The sequence below is a fragment of the Drosophila mauritiana genome, chromosome 2R, assembly GCF_004382145.1.
Source record: "Drosophila mauritiana strain mau12 chromosome 2R, ASM438214v1, whole genome shotgun sequence".
Taxonomy (NCBI): domain Eukaryota; kingdom Metazoa; phylum Arthropoda; class Insecta; order Diptera; family Drosophilidae; genus Drosophila; species Drosophila mauritiana.
In genome coordinates this window covers 13,505,763-13,512,329 of record NC_046668.1, presented here as the reverse complement: position 1 = coordinate 13,512,329, position 6,567 = coordinate 13,505,763, and positions in this window count along the sequence as shown.

The following is a 6,567-nucleotide window of genomic DNA, read 5'->3' as shown; positions in this document are numbered from 1 at the left end:
TCAAATTGCACATGTGACCACATAGTCAGCCATATAGCCCATAACCCACACCACAGACCCGAAAACTCCTTTGCTAACCTAATTTTACAGTTGCCTCTTCAGCTGCACACACACACACAAACACACAAACACACACCAAAATACAGGATTTTTCATCTCCATTTTTGAGAATTTTCTGCAACGTCAACTGTCTCGAAAAGTTTTTAATCAACGTCACCAACAACAAGAGCGTTTTTCTTTTTTCTTGCATTTTTGCTACTTAACTATTTAATTTTTTGTTCGGTTTTCGTGTTGCCTTTTTTCCACAGATGGCCTCGATTTTTGTGGATATTTGCCGCATTTTCACCGAAAGCAAATTCAATGCAATTAAAAACAATTCATAATGGGAGTGCCGAGGAGCATTTCCCCCCAGTAATTTGTCTCCAGAGCTGGGAAAAATAAAAAGGTACATGAAAAATGAAACTATGCCCCTTTTGGGCGGCTTTGTTGTGTTTTGCTGGTTGGCAAAAATGATTTTTGTGTCCAACATTTGACGGCAAACGGGCTTTTTGGTTTATGCATTTAATTAAAAACGAATGAGACCCAAAGCCAAAGTCCGAGCCACAATGAAAACGCAATAAAAACGATTAAATATGAAAGGACTGGGCGACAGGAGCAAGTGCAGATGCAGATACAAATGCACAGATGCGGATGCAGATACATAGATACTAAAGTTTCTGTGCTTTGGTTAAAATATGCAAACAAGAAACGGAAAAACTTATTTAGACGCCGCTCCAGACAGCAACAAAAATAAATAGAAGCCAACGAAAAAAGCAAATTGTTTCTTTGGCTGCTTATGAAAATGGCGTCACACACATGCACTTGCGCCTGTGTGTGTGTGTGTGTCTCTCCCACGAGTCTGTGCGTGTGTGTGTGTATGTGTGCGTGTGAGTGGGTGGGAATTGGCTTTTCTTTGTTTTTTTTTTTTAAAGCAGCACAATGGGACTTGTAAACTTCATTCATGCAAATGGCGAACGCCAGAAAACGCTTTCAATTAATGGGATAATAAATAAAAGAGCTCTGCTGACCGATTTTGTTTATCATTTTTCGTTTGGGCTATTATTATTAATCTCCCTTCTCTTTTGATTAAGTTTTTCAATCTCGTTTTTTGCGAAATATTATTAGGGATATTTATTAAAAACGACGCGACCATAATTTATATATATATACGGTAACGCCAAAAGAAAATTAAACTGATTCATTAACTTGAAATATTAGCAAATTGGTTTATAAAGTGTTCTTTATATTTAGGAACACAAGAATAGCTTTCGTTACTTAAAAATATATAACATGTAATATTTGATATGATAAGATTCAGTAAGAAAGGAATTAGATGTTTCTATAATCCATATATTTAGTCTATTCATGAAATATTTGATTTATGAAATCAGTGCTTCTTTTTTCCAATGGATATCTTACATTTAAGACTTAATCTTAGGGATCGAGATCTAATTTTTCCAGCTAGAACGACCTAAATGATCCCACTGTTTTACCAGTGATTGGGACGCTTCGCCTTCCGCTGCTTTTGTACTTATCGCATGTGGCCAAAAGATTTTTGCCCTCTTTTGCCAGTATTTGATTGAAGCCTCTTGTTGGCGCTGCCGTAGTATTACCAATGCCTGGAAAACATAAAACTACGAGGCAAAACAAAAATTCTCTCACTATTGTTTGGGGCGCGTGGGAAGCGTTTCCAATGTTTTGTTTTGTTTGGAAATGAAGTTGCTTTTTGCCGCTTATTTTGTTGCTGGAGGAACTTCAGTCCAATCTGAACCAACCCGTGAGCCCCCCGCACGGGGGGTAGTTTTCCCAACCCCATTTGCAGTGGAAGAAATTATTAATACATAATTCATGTTTAATTGTTCACCATTTTTTGCCGTCTCTGTTTCTGCCGCTTCATCTTCAGACTTTTTCGCTTAATTATTCAGCGAAATAAGGAGAATATTTGGCCAGCAGAGGGGAAAAGCGAGGCGATGCATCTGCCATTTTGGTCTAATGGCTGCCAAAGTTGATTGGAACTTTCGCTGATTGAGCTGCATTTATTTTGCCCCGATTGCAGGGATCCCCGATGACAGATGAGTTGGTTGAATATGTGGGTAAAGGGGGAGGGGGAGGTGGTGGGGGGAAACAAGGGGGCCATCCGATAGACAGACATTTCAATTAGCCCCAAAATTGTGGCAGGTCCGGGGCTCGGGTAGTGGCACTTTGAGCTGGATTTCGGGTCTTGGCTCGTTGTCAGTTACAGTTTTGCCGCCTGCGGCCAATGAAATTTAGATGAACGAGTTGACGGGTTGAACGCTGCACGATTCACTGCACAAGAAATACGTGGAAAAGTGGGAAAACCATGGCCTGGGTGGGTTAAATACACTACTCCATCAGCGCCCCCTTCACACACGCACACACGGAGCTATATTTTCATTACCGCGCTGCGGGTTCACTAAAAAAGTTGCGGGTGGTCATGATTTCCTCCTGCCTCCGTTCGGCGGTACCTCTCCCCTTTTGGGCATCGGAAGTGCACTTCTCATTTGCTCATTGTTGGAAAAGGGGGTTGGGAGGGCGGTAGGATGCACACAGAAACAAAAGGGGACCCTAATCAATTTATCTAAGACCTATTATATACATATTTACTATAGTTAGTAGTAGTAGACAGTGAAAGAACAAGTAGAATAAGTAGAAAATATTCATTAGTGGTTCTAATAGTTGCACATAGTGGTTCTAATAACTAAAGTCACATAAATATGTGGCATAAATTAAAAGTGCTGAACATCACACAATTTCGTACCGTGTATTTCATGCGCGTTGCAGGCTTAAAGTTTCAAGTGCAACAAAACTAACGTCCAGTGAATTTAACTTCATGTCGACAGAGAAGTTATTGGCCCTTTACCCCTTCGCCCCCCCGACGGACCCTAACCCCCATCCCCCCCTCCGGCACGGACCATTGACTTCTGCGCACCCTCATGCTTCCGAAAATATTCGGTTTGCTTTTGGAATTATTCAGATTTTCATTTGGTCTATGTGCCCGCGAGTTTGAGTATGTGTGTTTGTGCCGAATATTTTGGTGGTTGCTGAGTGCGACTTAAAAAGATTTCTGTATTTTTGGCTCTCGCTGTGGGTAATTAATTTGTGAAAACAAACGAAATTCGTATTTCATCGCGCAGACAAAGGAAATCTAATCGAAACGGGGTTAATCCAGCTCCTTTGTGGTCCTTTTCTATGAAGATGGAAAAGCGCACGGATTGAGTGCTTAAATCAGATATGAAAAGCCATAAAATCCAAATGAAAAAGATTAGTAAATATATTGAGATATGTGACTAAAATTTATGATAGCTTCAGGCAATTTCAAATGTAATGAAAAAACTCATAATGTAGTGCAACCAGCTTATGAGAGCTTACCAAAGGTCAATAGCAGTAATTTTTTATTTTTGGATAGCACAAAATATTTTAATCTATGTAAAGTTGCTGCACTTTATGTTTTATAAATTGAATTATTTTTCTTTGAAAACACACATATTTTTTGTCCTACATTACTTAGGCCAGATGGCTAAAAAAAGTAGAAAAGAATTAAACTTTAACTTAATTTTTATAAATCGTATTTGTTATTTATTTTTAAAAAGAATTTACATGTCTAATGGATAAAATCTAATGGATAAAAAACTAGTGGTAAGGTTTAGTTTCGTTCATTCAACATGAGCTAAAAAATCAATTACAATTTTCTGTGCTTTTTTTGGTTTTAAAATATTGTAAAGTAATTCAGATTTAGTTGTTCGTTTTTAATATAAGGCTTATTAATTTGATTTAGATCTATTTATTGAAAAGAAATTAAGTTAATTTAAATTCCGTACTCTAATACGTGAGTAATAATTCAAATGCACATAAATGCATTGTTTTTTTAATTATTAAAATAGTTATAATATATTATAACAAACGGAAGTGTTGCAGGAATAGATTCGATTTTAATCTTATAAATCTTATATACAAGGTATGTTCGTATTACAAAAAATTTGTTTTCTGAATTTATTTGTTTTTATTTATGTATTTTGCTGTGTTTGCTGAGTTCAATTGTAAAAGTTCGTTTGCCTTTCACCGGCATTTTCCTCGAACTTCTGGGATGTAAACAAAACCAACGCTTACAACAGCAACCCAAACTTGTTGAAAACAACTCTTTGGACTCAAACTGTTATATTCTACGCTATGTGGAACTTATACCGAACTTATACAGCTGATTCGCAGACTTTATACCAATTGCGAGGCCATACAAATTGGTATAAGCTCTTCGAAACTCATGTATAAGCATTTTATAAGTTGCCTTAGTCCAGACAACAACCACTGCTTTCGAACTCGAACCAGTTGGAGTTGGGCATTGAAATGCAACAAGTTCGATTGCCGGTGCAAGTGAGCAAAATGCATTTAAAAGATGCCAATGCAGCTCACACCCATACGTTTTCACATACACACAGACAACCCTCGCACCCACACAGACGCAAGCCGTGAACAAGAAGAAGAGCCATTCGCGTGCGACTTTTGACTTCAGTTGGGCGCTTTTTCTCGTTGCGCTTCTTTTTTAGCTGTTTTAATATTTATGAAAAAAATGAAGGAGTCCTGGGAGTCGCGCGGTGCAAGCCACATAAATATCCACTAAGCCATGCACACCGACACCCACGAACACCCAAACACACACACACACACTCACATATGAGCCACCCCTAGGTAAGGGAATCCCCGTCTGACCTCGCCACCACCTTCTTCTTCTTGTTCTTCTCATTCTTCTTGGCCACATCAAGCATTTTGTGCAGCTCCTTGAGGCTGTCGAGCGTAAATTCAATAAATATGAATATAAGATGGGCACACACAAATTCAAAAAAAGCATAGAAATATGAAGGAAGATCGCTGTGTATAATAAACTCGTTTATAATATACCCTTTATCTGAACTTAGCAACTTACGAATTATTATTCAATAGAATAGAAAGTAAAAATTAAGCTTTAAGGTTTGTTAGCAAAGCATGCCATTACTTTTAATTTCCTGCCCCAGTTCCGTGTTATGAACATTTGCATATGCGTAATCTATTTTTGCCATACGATGCATTGAAACTTCCTCGTAACCGATGCGTTCTTCTCGTCGAATATCCTTTTACCCGTTTCCCTTATTCGAATCAAGGATATAAATATAAAGGGAGCTGCACTTGTTGTTACATTTTTCACTCACTTGGGCTAACTTGGCTAACCATTACGGCTAACGCTTCTAGGATGATGACGTTGCCCCCCCTCGATATCGAAATCTTTGTTTGCGCTTATTATTCGAAGGCGAAGTCCATTGTTGCTGTTGCTGTTGCTCTTGGACTTTTTACGATTGACAATGACAAAGAGCGATGGAGTGGCAGCAGTGAGAAGTATCCAAGAGATTGGGTAGTAAAGTACGAGGAAAATATGAAAATAATTCATTGCCTTCGGCTCACTCCTTGCCTGCCTTCCCCGCTCCGGTATTTTCCCCAAGAATAAAACTGAAAGTGTGCAATCGACGACAGCGTCTAGCAATAAACTCAATGGAGCCATCAGAAATCTTCGAGCGCATTGGAGCTAGAACTTGCCACATATACCGTATATGTGTACATATGTACACATGAAGTATCTACAAATGGTTATATGTCTTTTGGGTGGAGGGGAGGTGGTTATGCGGTGCAGACTCCTCCATATGCTTTACCATGCATGTTTATGGACGTGAGTTAATGCAATGTCCTTCCAAGTCCTTCGATGGTAAATAATAAATAGAGCAGGACGGCAAAGCATGATTAAAGTGGGAGCATCCTCGTATAAGTGGTGGGGGTGGGGAGGGGTGAAAAGGGGTTAGGATGAGTTTCACTTGGAGGAGAACTAATATAACTAATGGGCATGCCATCGCCCACCTAAATGAGTAAGCAACAAAAGCAAACGCGGACGGACTGAGCACACAAATGTGAATACAACTTTAGAAAAAAAGGAAATGGGTCACTATTTACACTACTTAGTAAAATATGGGAAATGTCTGAAGTGTAATTAAAAAGTTTCCTCAAAATGTTAACTACAGCGAGGCCTATGGAACTTATTAATATCATGGCATAAATAATATAAAGGTTGGATTTTAGCCTTAACAGTGACCAGTTTTTCCCCGAATTACTTACAAAGTTGAAAATGTAGTAAAATGTTTTCTTAAAGGCCAATCAAAAACCTGTCCGTTTTGTGTGCCAGGAAGAAATATTCCTTACCGCCAGTCACCCTTGGGCCAGACAAGGGTGTACATTTAATGAAAATTTTGCGCAAACGGATACGATTATGTATAAGCAAAGGGTCCGTGCGAATACAAAGCGAAACGAAGTCCGATGAATTATTTTTTCGTTTTTGTTTGGGTTTTCTCTCTTTTTTTTTTTGGCTAGCAAATAGGAAATAAAGCCGAGAGGCCAGAATAGGATTCGCATATGACGTTAGATTGAACAAAGAAAACTTTCGCATCCAAATTAAGCTGTGTGAAAAGTGAGGCAGTAACAAAGAGGGATTGT